The sequence below is a fragment of the Tachypleus tridentatus genome, unplaced genomic scaffold (genome assembly GCF_004210375.1).
Source record: "Tachypleus tridentatus isolate NWPU-2018 unplaced genomic scaffold, ASM421037v1 Hic_cluster_2, whole genome shotgun sequence".
NCBI lineage: Eukaryota > Metazoa > Arthropoda > Merostomata > Xiphosura > Limulidae > Tachypleus > Tachypleus tridentatus.
The window spans coordinates 501,357-521,874 of NW_027467782.1; positions in this window are offsets into that span (position 1 = coordinate 501,357).

Genomic DNA, 20,518 nt, shown 5'->3' on the forward strand with positions numbered 1-20,518 from the left:
ATCTACATCTTTTCCCACTTGAAATTTTACTAATTTCTGGCTTAAATTATATGTACACATACACAGATCTAGTATGTCACTAGAGTTAGTTGAATAGGATGTATGTGTTGGGGTGGTATCATTCAGTAAAGCTATATTATTATCATCAATAAATTGTATTAATTTTCTACCATTTGGATTAGAACTTCGGCATCCAAAGGAAACATTTATACTGTTTAAGTCTCCCATGACTATGGTGTTTTGATTGTGGGAAAAGATGTTATTTAGTAAAGTTGTATCTAATTGTTTACTGGGTGAGCAGTAAATTCCTGCTACGGTTATTTTAGTTTTATTCAATTGGAGGATATCTACAGTAACATGTTCATTGCTACTGTTTAATTCTATTTCTTCTACAGATAAATCTACTTGATGAAGCAGCATTATGCCTCTGTTTTCATCATTTTTATTTTTTCTGTCTTTTCTAATAGTTGAGTAATATGGTATTTTAAATCTATTATTATTATATGTTAAAGTTTCACTTAATATTATAATCTGGGGTTTAATTCTTCTATTAGGTCTTCGATCTCATGTTTCTGGAAGCTATTGCACCTTGGATGTTGATATACACTACTGTGAACATTGTGCTGTGAGCATGTAACCTGTTAGTGTTGTTATAATGTAGGGTATATGAGGTGTGACGTGTTTTATGGTAATTGTGATCAGTAGTTCTATAAAGTTAGTTGTCTGGTTTGGTTTAGTATATTCTGTTATAAAATCAGTTATAACATTTTTGAAAAGTGTTGAAAACAGGCTTGCTTTTCTCTGTTGTGTTAACATTCGTTTCTTGTATGGTGATGTTGTTTTCTTTTGGTTTTTGTGTTAATGTGTTCTTATTCTGTGTATTAGTCTTCTGTACTTGTTGTTTTTGTGGTTCTTTTCCTTTTAACATTTCTGCATATGTTGTTTTATTGTGTTCTGTTGATGTACTTGTTTCGGGTAAGCTGTTTGTTTTCGGTTGATTTTGTTCTGTTGGTGTGTCTGTTTTAGGTAAGCTGTTTGTTTTCGGTTGATTCTGTTCTGTTGGTGTTCTGATCTGAAAAATGCGTTGCTTTATTTGTTTATATTTTTCGCAGCCTTTGTAATTTGCTGTGTGGGTTTGACCACAGTTACAACATTTTGGCGTTTCTTTTTCTTTTTTACATTCATTGATATGGTGTTCCCCGCCACATCCGCAGCACCTCGGTGATGCTAAGCAGGCAGCTGAAACATGTCCATATCTCTGGCAGTTGTAACACTGTGTTACAACAATTGCCGGAGTTTTCAATAGTTCAACTTGGTATTTTGATACCAGAGCAATATTCCATTGTTTATCAGATTTTGAATGTTGTAGCTGTCATCAATGTCAATTCTAATAAGGTTAGTTGGTGTTTGTGTTTTTTTTGAAATAATTCTTTCTGTCTTGGTGTGTGGTATGTTTTGTTCGTCAAGTGCCTGTTTAATTAGGTCCAGGTCAATCGTCTGATGAACCCTCTTACCACTATTGCTTTTGGTTGCGGCTTACTTCCCGGAAGGTGGATTTTGATATTTCCAGGTTTAAAGGCATCTGTTGGCCATTCTTTAAGTAGTCGGTTAAGATCGACTACATCTTGCCCCTGCACCAGTACTCCGCCTCTCGGCAAACGCTTAATGTTAACTATGTTAACATTTGGTTTGCATCTCTTTACTTCTGTGGCAAGCAGGGTTGGTTATATTGACCCGGAATGCCTTCTATTATAACTGCGTATTGTGGTGGTCTTGTTTTTGTCACTGTATTATTGTTAGTTGTAGGTTTATTTTTTCTCATATTTCTCTTTGATATAACAGTGATAAAGTCTTGGTCTTCCAATTCTTTATCACTGTTATTTTTTCTTCATTATTATGTATATCAACTTCCATGGTGTTACTTTTTTTTACCTTAACATTATTGGGACTTAACCCTACTTTAATTGCAGGAGTAGCTACCTCTACCTCAGTATTAGTAGCCGTCTCTGCTTCTTCTTCACATTCCGAGTTTTCCGAAGAATTAATTTCCTTAATTAATTTACGCTTAACTTTACTTTTTTTTTTAATGGCAGTATTTGTTTTTTTAACAGTACTTAATTCACTTTTGCCAAAGAACAGAGAGTTAGTAATGGGGAGATATTAATATCGCTGCCACCAGTTACTCTTGACTTACCTTCATTATTCTTTTGTTTAGCTGCAACGGTTTTTCCGCCATTTCTTTTCTTGGTCTTATTGGACCCGTTGTTGTTGCTTGTGCGGTTTCCCGCTCTTCCGTTCTCAATTTGAGAAGGCCTCTGTGATTTCTTTACGTAAGGTGTTGTTCCGATGAAATATATAACAAATTCAAATTCAAATTCAAGGGCTTCTTATATTCTTACTTCTAATTCTTCAAGCCTAAATCGCTTTGAGCAAGAGAGAGAACGTCCTACTCGTTTCCTTTCCCACGCCAAAAAACCCATCGTTCCAAGGCGCTTTTTGTTTATCTTTTCAAACTTTGCGCTTTCCGTTCGAGAGAGCTTCTCATTGGTCGTGCTCCACCAATCATTGTACAGGACGCAGAGTCGAGACGCCATTGGACAAAGAGTTGTGATTCTCAATCCTAGTTTGCACCACTTTTTGGTTTCTGAAGCAACTTTGGATTGTAATACTCAAACAAAACGGTATAGCAATACGTTACCAATATTCGAATGAAATATAATTCTTACTGATGGTACTTTCTTATCGTCTGAAAGATATGTGTAAGAATCTTTATTTTATTTTTTATTTATATTTTAATTTTATTTTACATAGTTATTCTGCTGGGACATATTTCCTTTCGAGAAGTACATGTACATTTTGTCCAGTCCACCAAGTAACCTCGTGAATATCTAGATGGAAGTTGTTTTCGGTAAAAATAAATAATAATATGATCCAACACATTTCTTTGATGGTTCTTAGTTAGTTCTCAATAAATGTTTTCAGTTTCTATGATCACAGTTTTGCTGTTCAACGTTAAGCGACGAGGAGCTTTCCGAGAGGGCCGCGCTAAGATTATATAGTGTTACCGATAGTGGTTGTTTTCGTTTTTGAGCTGTTCGAGCAGAGATTATTCTTTAATATTTCTACATTTACGCCATGTCTGGAAGAGGAAAAGGTGGCAAGGGTCTCGGTAAAGGTGGAGCAAAACGTCATCGTAAGGTTCTCAGAGACAATATCCAGGGTATCACGAAGCCAGCCATCAGACGTCTAGCTCGCAGAGGCGGTGTAAAGCGCATCTCTGGTCTCATCTACGAAGAAACCCGAGGTGTTTTGAAAGTTTTCTTGGAAAACGTAATCCGTGATGCTGTTACCTACACGGAGCACGCCAAAAGAAAGACTGTGACCGCCATGGATGTAGTGTATGCTCTGAAACGACAGGGTCGCACTCTGTACGGATTCGGAGGTTAAATATTCACTTTATAACAAAAAAAAACGGCCCTTTCAGGGCCACCACCTCCCAATGAAGAGATACCACATTTTCGTACTTCTTATAATTCTCTCAAGTACTCGTACAAGTACACAAATTGCTTACTAGCTAACTCCTTTTCACACAATACGATTTCTACCTCCCTCACTCGGAAACGTTATATATATATATCTGTTAAGTTAAGGATAAACATTATGCTTTGCAAGTTAACTTTAGTGAAATAACTTATGTTATAAGAACTGGTAGTGCGTAATTAGGAATTGTTTGGTTAGTGTTCATTTCAAGTTTACTCTGTGTGCATGTTACTTTATACATCATTTAGAGAAACAGGTAGATAAAATATGTTAGGGGTAAATCCTGTTATCTTATTAATAGAAATAACACTCGCCAATGAAGAAGCGTTACGCTTATTGAGTACACATACACTTAGAGAGACGAATGAATGTCTTGCTCAATTGTTAATTTCTATTCAAAAGATGAAACTTGCAAGCTTATTAGATACCACTCTAAAGTTTTCTATCTCCGAAAAATGTGTGTAAACATAGACTCTACAATAAAATATTCCTTAATTAATGATGTCAGAAAGGTCGACGAAGCCAAGAACACTGCGTTTCAAAACTGCATCGTTATTTCTATATATATAAATATTATATATATTAATCAACCTTCAGAGGAAGTATAAAAGAAATAAATTAACGATTCAAGGCATCTTATTGAAATCGAATATGTGTTATATGATTGTATCGACGAACACTAGTTTCGTTTCTCATTTGTCACGAACTCTCACCAGTTTGCTTTCAAACTGGCTTAGGTGGCCTGTAATCGTTTTGCTGTTTGAATATTCTTTGTAATGCACTGTTTACGATAATAAGGATCGAAAACAATTTCTGAATAAGGAATAGAAACTACTTTTCTGTGTTGTTCGGGAGAATTTCTTTGTAGCGTGGAACAAGCTTCTGCACTTAGCACTACCCAACATGAAATGAAATGACGACGTGTTAGAGACTGCCTCGTTTCTAACGTGATATTCCGATGATATAATGCTCTCTTACAAATACTCTACTTTCATTTGAGGGTGTGTGATATAGATATTCGATGTGAAATGTTTTGTTTACTTGAAACACTCTATGATGTGACTTGAGAAACGATTAGAAAAACTTCTGTATCCTAAAGAAGCTTCTCATTCGCACTGGTGCACGATTTTATGGTAAAAAATGCCACCATTGACGAATCGTGGATAGACCTATCTATAGAAGAAAGATCGAACTTTCGTTTAGTAGACCTTAGGAAAAATTTTGGAAATTCGAAACTTCTCAAAAGGAACCCAGAATTGTGTGAACAAACACAGCCGGATGATACGTTCAGACGCGAGAAATGGCGACCCCAGCTGACTTCTCTCAGTTAGATGAAGCTCTCAATTACGGCCGCTCTCTCTTTACTTAAGGTCTTCACGTGCTTGTGCTCGTATTTCATGGTCAGATTCCCAGCCTTGACTCCGAGCTAGTCAGACGTGTTTTCTCTCCGGCTGCTAAACCAGAATGACTTTCTCATTGCCCGGTCCTGCTGTGCCGATCCCGCCTACGGTCTCACCGGTAATCGTCGACGGCCTGCCACCCAACCTCTCGCCCCTCCAAATCTCCACGTTCCTGGCGCAAGCTAAGCCCGGCGCCTCCCTTGACCCGTCCAAAACAAGAATTCTTCGCCGAGGGGGAATTCTCCTCCAACCATCGACGCCTGCTGATCTATCTTATTTCTGCGAGCCCTGGAATTCACAGTATAATATTAAATGTGCACCCACCAAGAGCCCTACGAACCTTTTCACCGTTTTCCTGAGTGGAGTTCACCAGTCAATCCTACCTAGTGAAATTAAACAAGCCATTGAGAGCCAAACACAATCTGTGATTCACGCCGTGCACCGAATATTCTCGAAAACCACCAAGCATCCGACCCGCTACATGAAAATTGTTACAACCACCAAACAGCATGCCGACTCCATCCTGCGTAACGGGTGCTATTACCATATTTTCCATTTCAGTGCTGAACGTCCCCATCGACGCTCATATAACCCGAGACTTCCCAAACAACCATTACCTGTTTTGCCCCCCATGGTTTCACCTAAACTACGCATACATCCCCCCGCAACCCATTGTTAGCCCATTACCCGTACAACCGCCCTCCCACTCAACCCATATCCCCATCAATATGACCAACAACTTCACTCAGACAACTGATGACACCTCCGCCGGCCATGCATCGATCAAACCACAATATTGTAGCAAATTTACCCAGACTGCGCCTAGTCCAATCAATCTGAAAACAGTGCCTGAGTCTAAACCTCTTCAAGTCACCCTGGAGGATAAATCAACTTCTACTGACAAGAACTCCACCATCTCAAAGGCCAGCCAGGCCAAATTGTCCAGGAGGCATAAATCTTCCCAAACAATAGAGAAATTTCCTGAAAACCTATCTTTGAAAGTTCCAACTCATAGTTTACCGCAATCTAGCCCAACTCAGACCAATGATGACGACCATGATATTAACCTAGATTCTACCCCCAATTTAAGTTTTCCGCTTAAACTACCCCGTAGCCACCCAGGGTATTATTCTCGTAAATTGCTCGAGGAAACCTTCCTTAGAGATCCCCCCGTTTATTTTACAGACCTTTGATGACGATCAAGATACTGACCTAGAATCTATCCTCAAATTAGGTTTTCCGCTTAAAATACCCCGTAGCCACCCAGGGTATATATCTCGAGATTTGCTCTGGAATACCTTCGTTAGAGTTTCCCCTGTTATTTAAGGCACGATTAGGGTAGACTATTCGGCGCCCTGACCGTGAAAGTGGGTTTTCTCGGGGCACTCCCGTTTCCCCCCACAGCAAAATTTTTGGGTATACCTATACCCAGGCCCTGAAAAGAGGTACGTCGTCCTATCCCGAACTTCTCCTGTATTTTTCTACACCCCTCCACTTTCTGTACCGCCCCTCCCTTTCTCCCATGACTTCGTTTGTCTCCTGAACTACCATATCGAACAGGCTTTAGAAATTACCCAATAATCCAGGTTCCTCATCGAGAGGTCTTGAACCCTCAATCATGCGTGGGGTTGAAGAGAAACAAAAGTTTCTGAGCGCCCCTGGTTTGCCTTAGGGCCTCCCTAAGGTCTTTAAAACCAAAACTACTGTCAAGTCTAAAATAAAAAAAATAAAATAAAGTGCTCGTATTTTTCAACCGAGTAGAAAGATTAATAAATAAAAAAGCTTTAAAAAATGGCTGATGCGACGGCGCCTACCACGGCTCCTTCTCCTAAGAAGGTGAGCAAACAAAAAGCGAAAAACCGAGAACGGCACCCGTACATCCTAAGGTATCCGAAATGGTAATCACTGCCATTACTTCTCTCAAAGAACGCGGAGGTTCTTCTCTCCAGGCTATCAAAAGTACATTGCTGCCAACTATAAACTCGACGTGGAGCGGATGAACCCTTTATCAAGAAGTATCTTCGATCAGCAGTGAATAGTGGCATTCTCACACAGACTAAAGGAAAAGGAGCTACGGGTTCCTTCAAGCTGAGTGCTCAAAAGAGCAAAGAGAAGGTGGTGAAAAACCAAAGAAGAAAGAAGGAACGACTGCAAAGAAAAGTAAAGCCCCGAGTAAGCCCAAGAAAGTAGCTGAGAAGAAAGCAAAGACAGCTGCTAAAAAACCCAAGGCAAAGGCAAAACCAAAGAAAGTGGCGAAGCCAGCAAAGAAACCTGCAGCCAGTAAACCGAAAGCCCCAAGAAGGCCAAAGCCGCCCCTAAAAGGCTGCTTCCAAGAAGGTGGCAGGAAAGAAATAAGTAAGCTGCTTCTTTTCCAATTTTGTGTGATATCACAAAATCAACGGCCCTTTTCAGGGCCACCATCTCCTGATAAAGAGTTTGCCATATAAGTCGTTACAGAAAAACAAACAAAACACTCATTCCGCTCGTAACAACACTTGTTATATCGAGCGAGTGAAATGGTAAAAAAATTTCTTAAAACGTTTCATGCTCAGATTTGTAGTCTAACGAACGTTCGAGAAAAGAAAGTAATGTAGTGCGACTTTATTTATTTCTTCCCCTGTGCTGTTATAGATATGCTCGTTTTCAAATTATACTTAATGATTCGTAACTTTAGTTTAATTTCAATTAGTACTGCATTTAATTACATTTTAGTTTTAATCACAATTGGTCGAAGGAAAATAACTCGGGGCTCCTTCATTAATTAACTCTTTCGCAACAGTATTATACTACTAGCCACCCATATAAATTGTATGCCTCCTTACTAGTTAGTGAAGTGTACTGAGCCTTTCACAAATGTAATGGAGAAATCTATTCCGTATGCACATGCATATACGGCTGAATAGTGTGCCTTACTATTAGATTTACTAGTTATTAATAACTAATATGATTTATGCTCCTTAATAGAGGCCCCCAGTGGCACAGTGGTATGTCTGCGGACTTACACACTAAAACCGGGTTTCGATACCCGTGGTGGGCAGAGCACAGATAGCCCATTGAGTAGCTTTGTGCTTAATTCTAAACAAACCTTCTGAGAGACAATTTCTCTGTTGCTCTGTCCCTCAGACACTATTTCGTTTTCTCCCAAGCGCATGGATATTAAACATGTAATGGATGTCACTCTAAATGAAATAACTATTTCCGTGTATCGATTAACCCTCTGTCATTCTATCTTTTTTGCTTTCTTAAATAATGAGTAGCTGTCGTTTTCTTGTTATTATCATAATTATCTTGTACCATTCGGTGACGACATGTATTGGCTGGGTGTGTATACGTTCGTTCGTCTGTCTTCATTCACTTAACTACAAACGAAAAATACTCACTGAGAGCATAGAGGTGGGAATGGAACAAAACTCTCTAATAATGTGTGTATTTCTACTCGCACGTTATAAGCATGGTTATAGAGAAAGCATGCTTGAACTGTTAATAGTGAAATAGATTCGATGTGACTTTCTCCTTTTCAAGATGTGGTGGCCCTGAAAAGGGCCGTTTGAATTGAAAAGAGAAGAAGAACACATTACTTTGAACTGGTGTACTTAGTCACAGCCTTGGTCCCTTCGGAGACGGCGTGTTTGGCCAATTCTCCAGGTAAAAGCAGACGCACTGCAGTTTGGATCTCCCGGCTCGTGATAGTTGATCGCTTGTTGTAGTGAGCCAGACGAGAAGCTTCGGCAGCAATTCTCTCGAAAATGTCGTTCACGAAGCTATTCATGATAGACATAGCTTTGCTGGAGATTCCAGTATCGGGATGGACCTGCTTGAGAACCTTGTAAATGTAAATACTGAAGCTCTCCTTCCTCCTCTTCTTTCGCTTTTTCTTGTCTCCAGCTCGTACGGCTTTCTGGGCCTTTCCGGCCTTCTTCACAGCTTTTCCAGACGCTTGTTGTGGAGGCATGTTGAAAAATAAACTTGGGCAAAATTCAGTCAGCGTTTAAATTGCGCGCGCTGCAGGATTGAAAAGTAGCCAATAGCATTTTGGTTTGCGAATTCGATAGCTGTCGCGAGAAGCGCGGCCGTCACAGGCGACTCAATATATCTCGTTCAATCCTACAAAGTTGATAAAACTAAGTGAGTGAACAGTGTAATAGTCACTTAAAGCATGGCCAACTGATGCTTTTGGTGGCATCCCCCTTGTCGCAACGGGTACCATCAGACTCCCCGAGGAAGACCATAGTTATCCGAGGTATTCCACATGATACCTCGGACCAAGAAATTGACGACGAACTCAAACTTCGTGAAGTCAAATTTTCCAACTTTTCAAGGATAAAATCTGCAAAGACTCAGCAGATCACACCCTTGATTAAAGTCAACATCACAGACAGCACTCAAGCCAACACCTTCCTGAAAAACGGTATAATTCTGTGGTTCCGTCGCTTTCGAGTCGAGGAGCCTAACTTCCCCGACAATAACATCTTACAGTGTTTTAACTGCCAGCGTTTTGGTCATACCAAGAGCGCTTGCACAGCCAAACCACGTTGTGTTCGTTGCTCAGGCGAACATTCTGTCAACGACTGCCCTAAGGAAAGAAATGATACCAGGTGTAGCAATTGTGGAGGGCAACATGCGGCATGTTTCCGTGGTTGTCCCAAGTTCCAGTTCGTTACCGCTATTAGGGCTAGATCCGCCAAGCCTCAACGGGAGCAACCTGTTCCAGTTCCTACCGCCAAGTTTCCATCTTTACCTCAAAAAACAACCACGGTCAACCAACCTTCTACTAGCAGTCAACAACAGACCCGTAGTTATGCTGACACTGTTAAGCAAACATCACTGCCACGACGTAAGGAACACGATCAATCTAAAACCAAACCTACCACTCTATCACTCATCAGACCGTCACAGGTAATAGCTTTTATCGTTAAAGTCATGATTGCTGCTGGCAACGATAATCTTAACAACGACCAGTTTCTTATCGCGTCTTGCAAAGCAGCTCAGGAGTATTTGAGGATCCCAGGGTTATCACCCGATATCCTCGGACAACGCATCAGTGAAGGAGTCTCCGAATCATCCGAATAGGTAAGACCAAAACTTTTTTACCTTATTACACATTAATATTCAAGGTGGACTTAATTATAAAAATACGAGCTTTTGAATTAGCTACTAATATAGATGCTTCTATCATTACTATAAATGAAACTCTACTCAACAATAACAATTACTTTCTACTCCCCCATTATAAGGTTATTTCTAAACCAAAAACCCCAAACACCAGAGGTATCGCACTTGCTTACAAACAGAACTTGAACATCACCTTGATCGACCACAACATACCAACCTGTCACGAATATATACTTTGTAAAATCAAATTACCGCCACTACCAGATATAACCCTCTTAGCTATATATATATCCCCCAGACCAACCCGGACATCGCATTTTGCACTCCATTATTAGCACATATAACAATGTAATTATACTTGGCGACCTTAACGCGTCGCACCCCACTCCGAGGTTACACTACTAACACTTCCGGTAGAATTTTAGCAAATTTCGTGCATACACACAACCTTAATGTAATTAATAACAACTCACCGACACATACACACCATAACGGAACACAAAGTGTAATTGATCTAGTAATCGCTACCCCACCAATAACACATCTGATACACAACTTCAGGGTACATGATAACATCGGAGGAGATCACAACCCTGTATCTTTTCAATTAAGTGTTCCCAATTGGAATAATTCCACCAGAACTGCAACCACTGATACCCCTAATAACTTTAACTTCTCAAAGACTGATTGGCCGTCATTTAACCGAACCCTAAATACACTCCTCCCTGACTACCTTAAACTCGCAAATACCAAAGACGACATCGAACACTATTACCAAGAAATTTCCACAGCGATATCCAAAACCATACAACATATAGTTCCTACCAAACCGTCACAATACACACCTAACTCCTGGAAAATCACCCCGAAATTCACTCTCTAATTATTGCAAGACGGAAACTCCGCCGTGAATTTATCATTACGCGCAACCCACTACTTAAGCCACAAATTAATAAAATAAGAAATAATTTACAACGCCTTATTAGAACAAAACAAAAAGAAAATTGGAATAATTTTTGTAAAAATCTTGATCACCTTAGACCTAATCCCGCTACCTTCTGGAAAACCTTTAAACATATTTGTCGCGAAAACTCTGACACCGGAACAATCACATACGATAATTCTACCGCTAACAGTGACAGGGAGAAAACCGACCTGTTCGCCAAATATTTCCAGCGCACCTTCTGTACTCCACTACACACAAACTTCAACAAACATCATGAAATGAAAGTAAACTCTATTGTCACAGAAAATAAAGAACTTTTTTTCCGTTAAGTTTCCAGTAGACCTAACTTATACATACACGACCAAAAGCATAACAACCCCAATATCTACACAGGAGATCAAGCTACACATTAGAGAACTCAAAAATAAAGCACCCGGGGAAGACTCCATTCCTAATGTCATTCTAAAAAATGCCTCTAATGAATTCCTTTCACACCTTACTAATTTGTTTAACCTCTCCTTTTTCTCAGGCTATCTGCCTAAGGCATGGAAATCCGCCATTATCACTATAATACCAAAGAAAGGATCTCTTTCTCACCACCCTAATGATTTTAGGCCAATTAGTTTATTAAATTGTATTGGCAAACTTATGGAAAAATCATTGCTTCCAGATTGCTTTGGAAATTAGAAAATGAAAACCTTTTATCAAATATTCAGAACGCTGGCCGCAAAAATAGACAAACTGCAGATCACCTTGTAAGGCTTGTTGAAACAAGCTTTACAGGGTTTAACAAACTCAAGCCACAGTCGCTGTATTCTTAGACGTGCAAAAGCTTTTGATACTGTCTGGCACAATGGATTAAGATATAAACTCTTAAAGTTCAAGGTACCCCACTTTCCTTAGATGGATTTCTAATTTTCTAGAAAACCGTACGGCCAGAGTCAGAATTAATTCTAATCTTTCTCAGTCATTTACCTTCAACGCAGGTGTCCCACAGGGATCGGTTCTTAGCCCCTACTGTACTCCCTCTTTGTTAATGACTTACCACAGCCGACTACGTCATCTACCTTTGCATCACAATATGCAGATGACATCGCCTTATGGTCCACCTCATGGGACCCCCCTCTAGCAGCTAATAAAATACAAAAGCTTTAGATAGTATTACTCGCTGGTGCAATAAATGGAAAATCACGCTCAATCCCTCTAAAACCCAGGCTATAATCCTTCACCGTAGGCTCAATAAGAGATTAAAACGTGTGAAGCTTACTAAACTTTATCTCTATAACACCCTATCTCTTTCTCTAATACTGCCAAATTCCTTGGTGTTACAATCAATACACGACTTACATGGAACTCTCATTTCAAAACGTTAGAAAGAAAATGCTAACCAGAATCTCATACCTCTGTAAAATTAGTCACTTCACCCATGGCTGCAGGTCTGAAACTATTCTACATATTTACAAAACATTCATTAGGCCCTTAATGGAGTATGGAGCCATGGTAACATGTAACATGAACAAGAACCAAATACTTCTAGTACAAAGAATTCAAAACCGAGTTATACGACTCGCTCACCGCCTGCCACATTATACACCCGTGGAATATGTCCAGAAACACACTAAAATCTTACCAATTTCCACACGTATAACTAAACTTGCTTCCAAATACTTTCAAAAATCTACTCATCGTAACACACTCACTTCTGACTTTAAAACATGGCAGCTACTCCTAAATCCTGGTGTAAATATTTATCGCCATTTAATTTTATCCTTAATTTGTCTAAAACAATATAATTCTTGTTTCTCTTTTGATAAAATTTTCAGTCTCGTTTCAGGTCCTGTTTACCTCTCAAGTCCAGCATACTTCAAGGGCACTAAGCGGGCTTCATTAGGTCCCGTTTAGTGAAAGTGGGTTTTCTCGGGGTACTCCCGTTTCCCCCCACACCTAAATTTGAGGCATTGGATCTTTAGATCCCTGCCAGGGCACTTTGATCCATCGATCCATGCCCGGCCCTGAAATGGCCCGTTTGGTTGTTGTTTGTATTTATCCGGCTTGCTTCTCGTCGTGTTTCTTCGTCTTTCTTCTTGGGTGGGATTTGCTTTGCCTTCGCCTTGTTGCCTGCCACGCTCACCAGACAAACACTTGCATATATTTAATAAATCCAGTAATCTGTCTATCAGTATTATCTTCTAACGCTATTAAATTAAAATTCCTATCTGGTGCGGGGTTGAAGGAGGACTAGTTAGTCTTCGAGCACCCCAGGGGATTAATGTTTCTTAGGAAATATTAATTTTAACCTAAACACCTACAGATATTGTGTGTGTGTGTGTAATAGTCACAATACGTATTCATTCCACATAGTGAGTACCGTGTTTTACTGTCTATTTTTCGTTCTTAGTTTCAGAGAAAACTAAGGGAAAATGTCTGGGCGAGGCAAAGGTGGCAAAGTGAAGGCCAAGGCTAAATCCCGTTCAAGCAGAGCTGGACTCCAGTTTCCAGTCGGGCGTATACATCGTCTCCTTCGAAAGGAAACTATGCCGAGCGAGTAGGAGCTGGAGCACCCGTCTACCTCGCTGCTGTCTTGGAGTACCTGGCTGCTGAAGTTTTGAGTTAGCAGGTAACGCTGCACGTGATAACAAGAAGACTAGGATCATTCCTCGTCACTTGCAACTTGCCATTCGTAATGACGAAGAACTCAACAAGTTGCTACAGGGTGTTACTATCGCCCAGGGAGGCGTTCTGCCAAACATTCAGGCTGTCTTATTGCCCAAGAAGACCGAAAGAAGTAAGTCGGTAAATATTAACAATATATCAAACGGCCCTTTTCAGGGCCACCACCTCCTGATGGAGAGATAGTACAGTTCCTTCGCCATACATCTCGTGTTAATAATTTTCACAGAACACGCAACAAAAGGCGTGTCTCTTGTGTACGACAAACCTTATTATCCCATCTTCCATAATACATAAATAAATAAATAATCATAAAACAAAAACGTTTTACTACGATTCATTATAGTACTTGCTATATAAGTAGATCGTCACAGTTAGGTTTTCTCTTATACCAGCATAACGATACGTTGTTGACAGTGTTCACTGTCGTAACCAGACTATGTTCGTCTTTCTAAGTAAGCTGAGTAGTATGTGTAGTTCGTAAGCTATTGCCATTTCTTTTCAATATTCTTAACCTGAAAGGAATGTACCTACCTTCATAGATGTCGTTACACGGAAAGAGAAAATGAAAACAAACCAATACGTCATTTTCTGCAGCACAATAATATATTTCGAAGGAGAACAAGAAAACACACCAACTTCGTAATATGAAATTTTATACTTCTCTCCAGGCACATAACTAGATTAAATATCGAACATGCAGGAATTTTTGAAAACTGTTTCATGCACGTCGAGTAAGTGTAATAATTTAAAAGGTTCCTTGATAAAGTAAAACGAAAGAAGACTTAACTCACAAACTTTCGTAAGAGAAAAGACGGCTGCTGCTAAACTACAACTCCTTGCATTTCTTACGTGCAAATTCAACTTGAAAAGATGTATGTTACTAACATAGTACAAGTAGTCGTGATGTGTGCGAATGGCATACTCTTTGTTCAGGATGTGGTGGCCCTGAAAAGGGCCGTTTGTTTATTGGCGAGGGTAAGTTACAATACCTCTCTCTCTATTTAGGCTCGTTCCCCTCGAATTCTACGTGCGAGTTGGATGTCTTTCGGCATGATGGTCACTCTCTTTGCGTGAATGGCACACAGGTTAGTGTCTTCGAAGAGACCCACCAAGTACGCCTCACTGGCCTCCTGAAGAGCCATGACAGCAGAGCTCTGGAATCTAAGGTCAGTCTTGAAGTCCTGGGCAATTTCTCTCACCAGTCTCTGGAAAGGTAATTTTCGAATGAGCAGCTCAGTTGACTTCTGGTATCGACGGATTTCACGGAGGGCTACTGTTCCTGGCCTGTAACGATGAGGTTTCTTTACACCTCCTGTTGCTGGAGCGCTCTTTCGGGCAGCTTTAGTGGCCAGTTGTTTTCTTGGTGCTTTTCCGCCCGTGGATTTTCTTGCAGTTTGTTTCGTGCGAGCCATAATTTCGTTTTGTCCGTGCTATATTACAAACGTACGTAGAACTACAATCCTACTACACTCTTCGACTTCCGTGCTAAGAATGATCATCGTTCCAAGTTTGACTGTGTGGGTATTTGGGTATTGATGTTGTTAAATACCCAGGAGGGTCAGGTACATTTGACCTCTTCCTCCCTCCCGAACGATTATAGCGTCTGTCTTTAGGGGTTTTTTTTTTTTTTTTTTTAAAGCTTTGGGCCAGAGTAAAAGTATAACATCATACTCAGGTCCATTTCAGGCTCAGTCCATGCATGGACGAACAAGGAGTTTTTTTTTTTTCCATTTAATTTTTTTTTTGTATTTTCATATATATATATATATTTTTTGTATTTTTCTCCTTTTTTCTCGATTGAGAGAATGCTACTACTACTTGTAGTAACACAAACACTCACACAGAAAAAAAGTAAGTAATAATTATTATTATTCAATACTTGAATAATAATTCAAAAGAGAAGAAAATAAAAATAATAATAATGATTAAAAAAAGAAAATAATAATTATAAAAATAAAAGAAACAAGGACTAAGTGTCTAGTGCATAGTGGCCAGCTTGTGTTACATTTCTTAAATATATGTTAAAGGGGAGGTATTTAGTACCATTTACATCATGTACGTGATATCTGTCGAGATCACACATTAAGTCATTTTGTGCCAATTCTTATTGAAATATTTTAGAGAATTATGCAAGAGTCTTTCAGCTATTGTATCTATGTTTGCATACTTGTGCATGAATGTGGTTGAGGTGCTACGTGGTACTTTATATGCTGAAGTTAGTACAGAATTTTGTATACGTTGAAGTTTCTGTACATGTGTGGGTGCTATGTTAATCATCGTTCCAAGGCGCTTTTGTTTATCTTTTCAAACTTTGCGCTTTCCGTTCGAGAGAGCTTCTCATTGGTCGTGCTCCACCAATCATTGTACAGGACGCAGAGTCGAGACGCCATTGGACAAAGAGTTGTGATTCTCAATCCTAGTTTTGCACCACTTTTGGTTTCTGAAGCAACTTTGGATTGTAATACTCAAACAAAACGGTATAGCAATACGTTACCAATATTCGAATGAAATATAATTCTTACTGATGGTACTTTCTTATCGTCTGAAAGATATGTGTAAGAATCTTTATTTTATTTTTATTTATATTTTTAATTTTATTTTACATAGTTATTCTGCTGGGACATATTTCCTTTCGAGAAGTACATGTACATTTTGTCCAGTCCACCAAGTAACCTCGTGAATATCTAGATGGAAGTTGTTTTCGGTAAAAATAAATAATAATATGATCCAACACATTTCTTTGATGGTTCTTAGTTAGTTCTCAATAAATGTTTTCAGTTTCTATGATCACAGTTTTGCTGTTCAACGTTAAGCGACGAGGAGCTTTCCGAGAGGGCCGCGCTAAGATTATATAGTGTTACCGATAGTGGTTGTTTTCGTTTTTTGAGCTGTTCGAGCAGAGATTATTCTTTAATATTTCTACATTTACGCCATGTCTGGAAGAGGAAAAGGTGGCAAGGGTCTCGGTAAAGGTGGAGCAAAACGTCATCGTAAGGTTCTCAGAGACAATATCCAGGGTATCACGAAGCCAGCCATCAGACGTCTAGCTCGCAGAGGCGGTGTAAAGCGCATCTCTGGTCTCATCTACGAAGAAACCCGAGGTGTTTTGAAAGTTTTCTTGGAAAACGTAATCCGTGATGCTGTTACCTACACGGAGCACGCCAAAAGAAAGACTGTGACCGCCATGGATGTAGTGTATGCTCTGAAACGACAGGGTCGCACTCTGTACGGATTCGGAGGTTAAATATTCACTTTATAACAAAAAAAAACGGCCCTTTTCAGGGCCACCACCTCCTAATGAAGAGATACCACATTTTCGTACTTCTTATAATTCTCTCAAGTACTCGTACAAGTACACAAATTGCTTACTAGCTAACTCCTTTTCACACAATACGATTTCTACCTCCCTCACTCGGAAACGTTATATATATATATCTGTTAAGTTAAGGATAAACATTATGCTTTGCAAGTTAACTTTAGTGAAATAACTTATGTTATAAGAACTGGTAGTGCGTAATTAGGAATTGTTTGGTTAGTGTTCATTTCAAGTTTACTCTGTGTGCATGTTACTTTATACATCATTTAGAGAAACAGGTAGATAAAATATGTTAGGGTAAATCCGTTATCTTATTAATAGAAATAACACTCGCCAATGAAGAAGCGTTACGCTTATTGAGTACACATACACTTAGAGAGACGAATGAATGTCTTGCTCAATTGTTAATTTCTATTCAAAGATGAAACTTGCAAGCTTATTAGATACCACTCTAAAGTTTTCTATCTCCGAAAAATGTGTGTAAACATAGACTCTACAATAAAATATTCCTTAATTAATGATGTCAGAAAGGTCGACGAAGCCAAGAACACTGCGTTTCAAAACTGCATCGTTATTTCTATATATATAAATATTATATATATTAATCAACCTTCAGAGGAAGTATAAAAGAAATAAATTAACGATTCAAGGCATCTTATTGAAATCGAATATGTGTTATATGATTGTATCGACGAACACTAGTTTCGTTTCTCATTTGTCACGAACTCTCACCAGTTTGCTTTCAAACTGGCTTAGGTGGCCTGTAATCGTTTTGCTGTTTGAATATTCTTTGTAATGCACTGTTTACGATAATAAGGATCGAAAACAATTTCTGAATAAGGAATAGAAACTACTTTTCTGTGTTGTTCGGGAGAATTTCTTTGTAGCGTGGAACAAGCTTCTGCACTTAGCACTACCCAACATGAAATGAAATGACGACGTGTTAGAGACTGCCTCGTTTCTAACGTGATATTCCGATGATATAATGCTCTCTTACAAATACTCTACTTTCATTTGAGGGTGTGTGATATAGATATTCGATGTGAAATGTTTTGTTTACTTGAAACACTCTATGATGTGACTTGAGAAACGATTAGAAAAACTTCTGTATCCTAAAGAAGCTTCTCATTCGCACTGGTGCACGATTTTATGGTAAAAAATGCCACCATTGACGAATCGTGGATAGACCTATCTATAGAAGAAAGATCGAACTTTCGTTTAGTAGACCTTAGGAAAAATTTTGGAAATTCGAAACTTCTCAAAAGGAACCCAGAATTGTGTGAACAAACACAGCCGGATGATACGTTCAGACGCGAGAAATGGCGACCCCAGCTGACTTCTCTCAGTTAGATGAAGCTCTCAATTACGGCCGCTCTCTCTTTACTTAAGGTCTTCACGTGCTTGTGCTCGTATTTTCAACCGAGTAGAAAGATTAATAAATAAAAAAAGCTTTAAAAAATGGCTGATGCGACGGCGCCTACCACGGCTCCTTCTCCTAAGAAGGTGAGCAAACAAAAAGCGAAAAAACCGAGAACGGCACCCGTACATCCTAAGGTATCCGAAATGGTAATCACTGCCATTACTTCTCTCAAAGAACGCGGAGGTTCTTCTCTCCAGGCTATCAAAAAGTACATTGCTGCCAACTATAAACTCGACGTGGAGCGGATGAACCCTTTTATCAAGAAGTATCTTCGATCAGCAGTGAATAGTGGCATTCTCACACAGACTAAAGGAAAAGGAGCTACGGGTTCCTTCAAGCTGAGTGCTCAAAAGAGCAAAGAGAAGGTGGTGAAAACCAAAGAAGAAAGAAGGAACGACTGCAAAGAAAAGTAAAGCCCCGAGTAAGCCCAAGAAAGTAGCTGAGAAGAAAGCAAAGACAGCTGCTAAAAAACCCAAGGCAAAGGCAAAACCAAAGAAAGTGGCGAAGCCAGCAAAGAAACCTGCAGCCAGTAAACCGAAAGCCCCCAAGAAGGCCAAAGCCGCCCCTAAAAAGGCTGCTTCCAAGAAGGTGGCAGGAAAGAAATAAGTAAGCTGCTTCTTTTCCAATTTTGTGTGATATCATTAAAATCAACGGCCCTTTCAGGGCCACCATCTCCTGATAAAGAGTTTGCCATATAAGTCGTTACAGAAAACAAACAAAACACTCATTCCGCTCGTAACAACACTTGTTATATCGAGCGAGTGAAATGGTAAAAAATTTCTTAAAACGTTTCATGCTCAGATTTGTAGTCTAACGAACGTTCGAGAAAAGAAAGTAATGTAGTGCGACTTTATTTATTTCTTCCCTGTGCTGTTATAGATATGCTCGTTTTCAAATTATACTTAATGATTCGTAACTTTAGTTTAATTTCAATTAGTACTGCATTTAATTACATTTTAGTTTTAATCACAATTGGTCGAAGGAAAATAACTCGGGGCTCCTTCATTAATTAACTCTTTCGCAACAGTATTATACTACTAGCCACCCATATAAATTGTATGCCTCCTTACTAGTTAGTGAAGTGTACTGAGCCTTTCACAAATGTAATGGAGAAATCTATTCCGTATGCACATGCATATACGGCTGAATAGTGTGCCTTACTATTAGATTTACTAGTTATTAATAACTAATATGATTTATGCTCCTTAATAGAGGCCCCCCCAGTGGCACAGTGGTATGTCTGCGGACTTACACACTAAAAACCGGGTTTCGATACCCGTGGTGGGCAGAGCACAGATAGCCCATTGAGTAGCTTTGTGCTTAATTCTAAACAAACCTTCTGAGAGACAATTTCTCTGTTGCTCTGTCCCTCAGACACTATTTCGTTTTCTCCCAAGCGCATGGATATTAAACATGTAATGGATGTCACTCTAAATGAAATAACTATTTCCGTGTATCGATTAACCCTCTGTCATTCTATCTTTTTGCTTTCTTAAATAATGAGTAGCTGTCGTTTTCTTGTTATTATCATAATTATCTTGTACCATTCGGTGACGACATGTATTGGCTGGGTGTGTATACGTTCGTTCGTCTGTCTTCATTCACTTAACTACAAACGAAAAATACTCACTGAGAGCATAGAGGTGGGAATGGAACAAAACTCTCTAATAATGTGTGTATTTCTACTCGCACGTTATAAGCATGGTTATAGAGAAAGCATGCTTGAACTGTTAATAGTGAAATAGATTCGATGTGACTTTCTCCTTTTCAAGATGTGGTGGCCCTGAAAAGGGCCGTTTGAATTGAAAAGAGAAGAAGAACACATTACTTTGAACTGGTGTACTTAGTCACAGCCTTGGTCCCTTCGGAGACGGCGTGTTTGGCCAATTCTCCAGGTAAAAGCAGACGCACTGCAGTTTGGATCTCCCGGCTCGTGATAGTTGATCGCTTGTTGTAGTGAGCCAGACGAGAAGCTTCGGCAGCAATTCTCTCGAAAATGTCGTTCACGAAGCTATTCATGATAGACATAGCTTTGCTGGAGATTCCAGTATCGGGATGGACCTGCTTGAGAACCTTGTAAATGTAAATACTGAAGCTCTCCTTCCTCCCTC